Source organism: Chrysochloris asiatica, unplaced genomic scaffold (genome assembly GCF_000296735.1).
Source record: "Chrysochloris asiatica unplaced genomic scaffold, ChrAsi1.0 scaffold00103, whole genome shotgun sequence".
Lineage (NCBI taxonomy): Eukaryota > Metazoa > Chordata > Mammalia > Afrosoricida > Chrysochloridae > Chrysochloris > Chrysochloris asiatica.
In genome coordinates, this window is record NW_006408621.1 from 8,249,538 (window position 1) to 8,259,395 (window position 9,858).

Here is a 9,858-nt window from a genome sequence, read left to right on the forward strand (position 1 = left end):
TCCTTCCTCTTTGCTCCCAACCTTTGCATTCCAATCACCAGCAATGATCAATACATCTTGATTGCATGTTTGATCAATTTCAGATTGAAGAAGTTGGTAGACCTCTTCCATTTTGCCTTCACTGGCCTTAGTAGTTGTTGCGTAAATTTAAATAATAGTGGTATTAACTGGGCTTCCCTGTAGGTGCATGGATATTATCCTATAACAGACAGTATTGTACCTCCATTACATGGATATTATCCTATAACAGACAGTATTGTACCATTCCTCTTCAATTTGTCGTTCCCGGAATAGTAAACCACATGCTTGTCAGATTCAAAATGGCCAATGTCAGCCCATTTCAGTTCACTAATGCCTAAGATATCGATGTTTATGCGTTCCATTTCATTTTTGACAATTTCCAATTTACCTAGATTCATACTTCATACATTCCATGTTCCGATTATTAATGGATGTTTACAGCTGTTTCTCTTCATTTTGAGTTGTGCTCCATCAGCAAATGAAGGTCTGTGGGCTTTACACCCACGGGCTTTACTCCATTACTGTTATCATGGTCAATTCTACTTTGAGGAGGCAGCTCTTCCAGAGTCTCATTTTGAGTGCCTTCCAACCTGAGGGGCTCATTTTCCGGCACTATATCTGACAGTGTTTCTATGCTATTCATAAAGTTTTCAGTGACTAAATATTCTGAAGTCGTTCATCACTCCTTCTTCCTAGTCTGTCTTCATCTGGAAGCTCATCTGAAACCTGTCCACCATGGGTGACTCTGCTGGTATTTAAAATACCAGTGGCATAGCTTCCAGAATCACAGCAAGTCACAAGCCACCACAGTATCATTTCTAAATATTTTCTCCCATTTCATTTTTTTGATGCCACCTCATACCACTTAGACTGGCTATTAATAGAAAAACAGAAGATGACAAATGAAACAGTAACTCTTATTTTTCAGGTGTTGTACTAGGGCTTTGGCGTCACTGTGGGCTAATGCATCAGACTGCAAAGTTGTTTGAACAGCACCATGGGTGGTTCAAGCTCACCAGATGCCCCTTGGAAACCCTATACAGGGTTGCTATCAGTTGGAATTGACTCAACGGCACTTAACAACAACAATACTAGGGCTTCAAGGGAGCATGGTGGCTTCATAGAATGAACTCTGGCTGCAAACCACAAGGTTGCATTTGATGATTTTACAGATTTGCTAGGAAGCCTACAAATTAATTAAGAGAGAAAGATGAATTTAGCTGGTAAGTCACCAAATATAAAAGGAACTGAAGAAAGAGGAAAGCCAAGAAGGAGACATTTATGGAATTCATATTGCTATGGTGGTAAATAGAAAAATCAAACTGAAGAGTTAAAAAAATACGATAGTAAAATAGATTCATTCTATTTCATGAAATACAGCCCTAAGTCAGGAAAAGTTTTAGAAACTTTTTTCTAAATGCCCGTGTGGTGGGTAATCTCATTTTTCACTGCTACACTCAACAGTTTTAGAGGTATAGGCAAGCTTCAGTCTTTTAAAGAAGTGGTTTCACTGCACAATCCCTCCATTCTCCTGGGAAGCATTCCTTAATGGCATGGCATCATATTTATTTTATAATTCACAAAGCAGATGTTTCGCTCGACTTGTCCATCTTTCTTCCTCTCTTCCTAGAAATCCTTGTTCAAAGAAGTATATAAACATGTTCACATTACTCCAGGTGGGCACAAGTCCAGAGGATAGCAGTCTTAAGAAAACCAATTTTAATTCTTCAGAGGCAGAGCCTATTTTTCAAGGAATGAGTCTGGTGAACTATCTCTCAGGCCAGCCCTGCATGCCATAGATAAGAGTTGTATCCCAGCCTCCCTGCAAGGATGCCTTCACCGAGTTTGCAAAGTAGAGGTCATGCATGCAGTGTGGATGAGACTACTTCCAACAATCCATCTAGACCTGTCACTAAATGGGCTTAACCACAGGGTCATGATTGAGTCCTCATAGCCAGGGATGGAAATCTGACATTTGGCCAGTCTTCCAACATGTAATGCCAGAGCTCAGTATATTCTCCAATCACTATCCATTGCCTGTGACCCTGTAAATCATGCACGGGAGCTGCCAGGCATTATGAAAGCCTTAAAATCAACTCTTAAACCATGGAGTTAGGTTGGACACAATGGAATTCTACAGTAACTATAATCATAGTACTTACTATTAGTTAGGAACTTGACATATGCATATTATCTCTGACCCCTATAGGAGGAAACTGAAGCTCTAAAGGGTTAAATACTTCGTCAAAGAGTTGGGATTTGAACTCGGCTATCTAGCTTCTTCCATTCCACCATGCTGCTCCTTGCTGGCAGCCTGGACTTTTTGCACTGTGTTATATTCTTGTTGGCCACAAGAATTCAGTTGTGCCACCTATCTCCCTAACAGAACTAGGGAGATGATGTGAGAATCCTCATTTGTATCCTTAAAGTACAAGACCAAGCCCTTCACTGTTGGTGTCGTTAAGTGCCATTAAGTCAGTTCTGACTCATAGCAACCCTGTCTAGGGTTTCTAAGGAGAAGCTGAAGGGTTTGGACTGCCAGTCTTTAGGTGAGCAGTCCAGTGCTTATCCTACAGTGCTGCACCAGGACTCCACTGTTGATAAGCAAAATCAATGTGGATTCTGATGCCATGGATATCCAAAGAGGTCTAAGTTGGAAAGTCCACCCGAGATTCTAGAGTGGATGGACATTTCGTTCCCTGATACCATTAGCATTTAGGTGGAAAGAGCATGGACTTTGGAGCCCAAGAGGCTCAGGTTTGAATCCTCTCTACTCCCTAGTTGTGGGACATATTCAAACAAGCAGTAAGTAGTTTACTCCCTCAATTCTCACCTCCTCACAACAGGCCTCCAGTTAACATAAAACAAGTCCTGGCGTTGCTTGTTCTGGTATCATTATGACATTGACATGGGAAAAAGGTGATCTAGTGGCTTAGTGGTTAAGTACTCAGCTGAATACCAAAAGGTCAGTGGTTCAAACTCACCAGCTGCTCTGCAGGAAAAAAGTGTGGCAGTTTGCTTCTATAAAAATTACAGCCTTGCAAACCCTATCAGGAAGTTCTCCTCTGCCCTGTAGGGTTCCTGTAAGTCAGAATTGACTTGAAGGCAATGTGATTTGGTTTTGAATTGGGGAAAAACTAACATAGTGATATATATATATATATCTGCTCTGTTAGGTCAGCAAATGTTTAAAATTAATCTGTGCCTCTCTGTTACCTCTCCCACTAAATAGCAGAGTAGAGGTTTCTACTTATCTGTGTTCAGATTTTCCTGCTGAACTAAAGACCCCAAATAACAGCAGCCTAAATAAAGGAGCTCTGGTAGCGTAGTGGTTACTAATTGGACTGTTAACCTCAAGGTCCGCAGTTCAAAACCACCAGCAGTCCCACGGGAGAAAGAGGAGGCTTTCTTCTCCCGTAAAGATTTACAGTCTCGGAAACCCTACGCAGGGTCGCTGTGAGTCGGAACCAACTCCACAGCACATAACAACAAAACAAAGTTGCCTTTCCCTCTCACCTAACTATGGTGGTGGCAGTGGTGCTGGTGTGCCGTGGAGTCTTTTCCAACTCATAGCGACCCTGCGTAGGGTTTCCAAAGCTGTAAATCTTTTGTTGTTGTTGTTATGTGCCATGGAGTCGGTTCTGACTCATAGCGACCCTGTATAGGCTTTCCGAGGCTGTAAATCTTTACGGGAGCAGAAAACCTCATCTTTTTCCCACGGAATAATCTGGTAGTTTTGAACTGCTGACCTTCAGGTTAGCAGCCCAACTCGTAACCACTACGCTACCACAGAGCCCCTTCACCTAACTATAGAGTTCAGAATAGGCCAGGGAGCCACACTTCTGAAACTCACAGCCTCATTGGCATGGCCTATGTCTTAATTATCTAGCTCTGTCATAACAGAAATGCCACAAGTAGGTGGCTTTAAAGAACAGAAATTTGTTTTCTCACAATTCTGGAAGCTGAAAGTTCAAATCAGGGGCTTTGCCATCTCAGTTTCTTCCATGGGCCTCCCTCCTAGTTCAGGTGCCCACCAGTGATTGAGGTTTGCTTTTGTTTGTAGGGGATCTTCGCATCTTCCCCTTCATGTGTCTCTGTTTCTAGTCTGTTCTTTTTAGAACTCAGAAGTCACTAGGCTACCACTCTATACTGGCCTGAGCTAAGCTGATTGATCCATTACATAAGACTACATTATGGAAAGTGATTATATGACATGACATTACAAAAGGTAATATACTCTATCCAAGGCCAACTGATTTAATTACATGTAACTTCTCCATGACAACAGCTAGACTAGGGTTTAACTGAACAACTGGGAACCATAACTTAGTCAAATTGACACATAAACGTAACCATCACAGCCCATGACGACTCAGCACCACATCTACACTCCAGGCAGCAGAATGAACAAGAGATGGGAAAGGAAATACTGCCCATCCTTTGAAGGGTAGAAATTGCATACATCATTTCCATTCCGTTATCTTTAGCCAGAACTTCATCAAATAGCCTCATCTACTTGTAAGGCAAACAGGGAAACATAAGACTTTAGTTCATCAAACTAAAACTATATTAAAGAAAAGAAAATGGATAGGGTTAAAGGGAAAATAGATATACCACCCAAAGCCTCCCTTGCTTATAACCCCCACCCACTCCCACCCCATACAACATATCGCCCCCCCACACACACACCCTTTCATGGAAGGAGCTCTGGGGGCGTACTGGTTATGAATCGGGCTGCGAACCTCAAGGTCAGCAGTTCAAAACTACCATGGGAGAAAGATGAGGCTTTCTGCTCCCATAAAGATTTACAGCCTCAGAAACCCTGTACAGGGTCGCTATGAGTCGGAACCGACTCCATGGCACATAACAACAACAACCCTTTCATGGAGACTTTGGTAAATTACCTTAATTACTGGCCCTGATTGTTCTCAATTTGCCATGAAACTTTGCAGTTCCCATCTCTAAAGTAGGAGTATACTTGCTTCTCTCTTGACTTGGACTCAGACATGTGACTTGATTTGGCCAACATTGGGAAATGTGACATGACTAAAGCTAGAAATGCACTAGGGTAATTGGGCTTGCCCTATCCCCATCTGCCATCCTTTGAGAAGCTGCTGGACCCTAGAATGAACACACATGGGACAAAAATACCCAAAGCAAAATAGACCTTCAGTAATACATGAACCACCCCAACCTGCAGAGCCTGCCGCAGCCAAGACCAGCAGAGATCAGCCAACCTAGAGATCTGTGAGAATAAATGCTTAATGCTACATGCCACTGAGGTTTTGTGGTTATTTACTACACAGCATTATTGTGGGAATGACTAACCCAATCCAATGGCTCTCTGTGTGATCCTTTCTATTTGTCCCTGCAGAGCCTTTCACTTGTTTGAATCATGCTCAGTGCTTTGGGAGGCTGATCTGGGCTCCCTGGGCTTCTGAATTCTGAGTGAATTTGAACAATGAGAGTCACTGTTGTTGTTGTTGTTGTTGTTAGGTGCCATCGAGTCAGTACCGACTCATGGCGACCTTATGCACAGCAGAAGGAAACACTGCCTGATCCTGGGCCAACCTCACAATTGTTGCCACACTTGCTGGGGGGTCTTCCTCTTTTTCTCTGACCCTCCACCTTACCAAACATAATATCTTTCTCCAGAGACTGGTGCCTCCTGACAATATGTTGAAAGTATGAGAGACGAAGTTTGGCAATCCTGGCCTCCAAGGAGCACTCTGGCTGCACTTTTTCCAACACAGATCATGAGAGTCACTAGCAGGAGAGAATTAACTTGAGGTATTCATTCTGGTGTGGCACTGTAGAATCAGCACTAGACTGCAAACCACAACATCAGCAGTTCAAACCTATCAGGTGCTCCTCAGAAACCTTATACAGGGTCTCTATGAGACAGAGCCAACTCAACAGCACTGAACGTTAACCCTGGCTTCATTTCTCTTGCTCCTAGTAATGGCTCTGAGGCGTCACTAGCCCCCAAATTCTGCTCTATCCTTTATTGTTTTCTCTAAACCTTGCCCACATACTTGTCAATTTCCCCTCTTTTAAGCTCTCATCAACCACCCAGCTGTGTACCATCATTTTTATTGTTTGGTCTCTGACTGGCATACCCCATCCCTGCCCTCCAAATAGTGTATTCATGCTTACTTTCAGGGTCTTTGCGTATTCGATCCCTGATTTCTATCGTGCCTTTACTGTGTCCTCCTTCCCCTTCATGTCCAAATTTGTCCTTGATGAATGTTCAAGGCATAGCTCACGTCACCTCCTCTAAGACACTTGTTACAAATTTTGTAGCTGTCCCCTCCCCATGAGCTTTCCTTTTTCTTAATTTCTATCAGCTCCGCTGCCTCGGTGGCATCAATGCCACAATGTTTTATACCAAAGCAAAGAAAATTGTAAATTGTGCTCTAAGGCGTCTCAGGGATTCAAGGTGCCAGCAAGGTCAGGGGTAAAGTATTTGCAGAGCAGGTGGAGTCCCAGATCACTATAAAGAATGAGTATATGTTGATCTCCCACATGTGATTTTATTCAAGGTACACTGTCTTTTTTAAAAAAGATTTGAAATCTTGGATGCTGTCTTTAACTTTCTATCTTCTTTTTGGGAAAAAACCCTTTTTATTGTTAAGTTGTGTGAAAGTTTACAGAGCAGGTCATCACATTTACAGTCAGCAAATCATACACTTTGTCTCATCTTAATGATTGAAATCCCCTCCCGGCAACAACAGTTATCTTGTTTCCTTCCTGGGCTTCCTACTTCCATTCCATCATCCTTCCCATCCCTTTTCAAGTTTGTCCTTAAGTAGATGTTGTCCTTTTGATCTTGACTGGTTGACAATTCCAAGGTGAGCCTACCTTACTAGTGTTGTTGTCTTCTCCCCCCAACCCCCCATATACCTATCTAGTGCTTGGCTGAAAATTGGGCCACGAGGGGTGAGTTCTGTTCCAGACCTTAAGGGCTCCTCCAGTCTCTTTCTGACCAGTAAGCCTGGTCTTTTTATTATATTATTTTGAGTTTTGTTCCACATTTTCACTCTATACAGGACCTGCTAATGTGATCCTTATCAGAGCAGTTGGTAGTGTAAACCGGGCACCTTCTAATCTCAGAGTCAGGGTGACCACTGTTCACCTGCTCCATTGGCCCACTGGACTAATTGATTCCAAGCATCTTCAATTTTCATCACTATTCTTTCTTCCACAGAAACTATCGGAGAGGTCAATAGTTGCCCCTTAGATGACCACTCATGAGCTTCTAAGATTTCACTTTCACCAGTCACTATTCACCAAAGTAGGATGCAGAAGATTGTCTTCGTGAATTATGTTATGCCAATTGACCATGGTGTACTCTCAGATTATGGTCCACAGTCCCCAGGCCCAGCGACTCATTGCCTTAAGATGTTTGAAAGTATCTAAGCAATTTTCCTCATGTTGTCTCCTGTAGCACTGTAGGATCATCACTGGACTGCAAACCACAAGATAAGCAGTTCAAACCCACCAGCTGCTCCTCGGAAACCGTATACAGGGTCACTACGAGTTGGAACTGACTCGACAGCACTTAGCAACAACAACAACAACAACTGACAATGAAAGGAGCTCTGGTAACATAGTGGATTATGAGCTGGGCTGCTAACTGCAAAATCAGTAGTTCAAATCTACCAGCTGCTCCGTGGAAAAAAGAAGCTGCTTCTTACAGAATTTACAGCCTCAGAAACCCTATAAAAGGTCACTATGAGCTGGAACCAACTCAGTGAAACACAACCACCACCATTGACAATGAGGAGTCCTGGTGTGGTGCTGTAGTTTAAGCACTGAACTGCTAACCACAAGGTAAGTAGTAAAAACACACCAGCCGCATCTCCAAAACCCCATACAAAAGGGGTAGGGCATGTCCAGCATGGGGGTTGTATGTTGTTAAGTGCTGTTGAGTCAGTTCTGACCCATAGTGACCCTGTATAGGGTTTCCAGGGAGCAGCTGGTGAGCTTGAACCTTGCAGTTCAAACCAACCTTACAGTCCAGCGCATTAACCCACAGTGCCACACCAGGACTCCGTATAAGGCCCTCAAAATCATTTGGTCTGACCCTGCCAAGACAACTGCAGTTCCAGTCATCACATTAGAGGTGAGTTAATTAAATGCTTGACCAAATATAGTAGGCTCATTTTTAAGTTGGCAATTTGTATGGCCCATGAATGATGTCATAAATGTTGGCAGAAAAAAGGTTCTCCACCCTTGCTAGGGTCCGTATGAGTTGGAACCAAAGTTGATGCCATTTAATAACAGCACTGAAAATGTATGCCTTGAACACATATTTCATGAAGATTTGCAATTTAAGGAAAGAAGCATGCTTCTTGCCCTCTAGGAATTTTCACTTTATGATGATGGAGGTACGACAACAGCTGACACTCAGAAACTGCAATACCAGCTGAATGTCCTTCTGGAACAAGAGTCTGGATGCCAGCCAAAGGTCAACAGCTGGAGACTATTTGAGTCTGCTCATGACAGTAGCCTCAGAATGACTCCAAGCTTAAGGGACTCGGAAGTAAAAGACCTTCTCTTACTCAGTTCTTTTGCTTTGACCTGGAAACATTTTCTCTAGCTGTTCATTTACTGGACAGGTTTCTGTCCAAAATGAAGGAGTTTTTTTAAGCCATTCATATTGGCATTGTGTTCAATGACTCATTAGAGTGTCCCAGATACCATGTGCAGGCACTGCACTTGGATCTATAAATGTTGCACAGATAAATAATATACAGCTCCCCCTTAAGTATATTGCAGTCCTACAAGGAGTCTTGGTGACACCATGGGCACGGCCCAAGTACCTTGGTTGGATGTATTGGGCTGAACTGCTTCTATTTGGCTGTCAAATCAATAGAAGTGAAGAATGTCCCACTGCCAACTGACTTGATCTGAATAAGCCAGTATAAGTTCATGGTTTCTGACTTGATGAGAATGGAAAAGATTGTATTGAAGAAGGTCTGTCTGAAAGTCAAAGCTACTACTTACTTCCTTTCAGTTTCTGCGTCTCTTTTATTCAGTCATTCAAGAGAACTTGCCAATTTGCCAATTTGCCAATTGAAAGGAGAAATAACCTTAATTTTGAAAGATCAGAAACTCAACTAAGGCATGCCACTGCAGGGTCATATTTTCTAAAGCAAAGCCTTTTGTGTTGGCATTTTCTATCATTGCACTGGAGATCCAAGCACAAAATGTGAACAATGAACTGAAGGACTAGAATGTCGTCAGTAACATTCCAAGATAAATGGCAGAGCTTTGACCTTCTGGCAAGAACTCCTATCCAAGTATATAGCAGAATATTCATCAAACAAATGTTCCAAAACAAATGTTCAGAAGCTCAAATGGATTATTTCTGGGCAAATGGCAAGGTAGTTGAAGCACAGTAACCCACCTTCCAACAATTCCTGAAACAATTCCTTAATTGTATGATTAGAGCCACAAAAAACTGTTCTCTGAAGTCTTTCTCTACAACCCTGAGTTGTGGAGTCCGTAATGTTAGAATGGATTTAAACTGTGAAACTCCAAAACATCTCAACTCAATTAGCATTGATGTTCTAAGACTCGGGGAAATCGACTACTTAGCATTATGCTATAGTGGAATCAGGAGAAAGATGAGCCTTTCTGCTCCTGCAAAGATATACAGCCTTGAAAATCCTAAACAGGGTTGCTATGAGTTGGAACCAACTCACCAACAACAACATAGTGGAATTATATTTAGATTTGAATTCACCTGTGATGGATACAAATCAAAGCTAAGAATATAAATGTGAAACTGTGAATCTTCATTTTTAACATTGATCTAAATTTCAATCTTGG

At 42.4% G+C, this 9,858-nt stretch overlaps 1 pseudogene; it reads left to right on the forward strand.

Annotated features, from left to right (window-relative positions):
- Positions 1-8,422: 8,422 nt before the first annotated feature.
- LOC102814341 lies at positions 8,423-9,463 on the forward strand (annotated as a pseudogene).
- Positions 9,464-9,858: the final 395 nt, after the last annotated feature.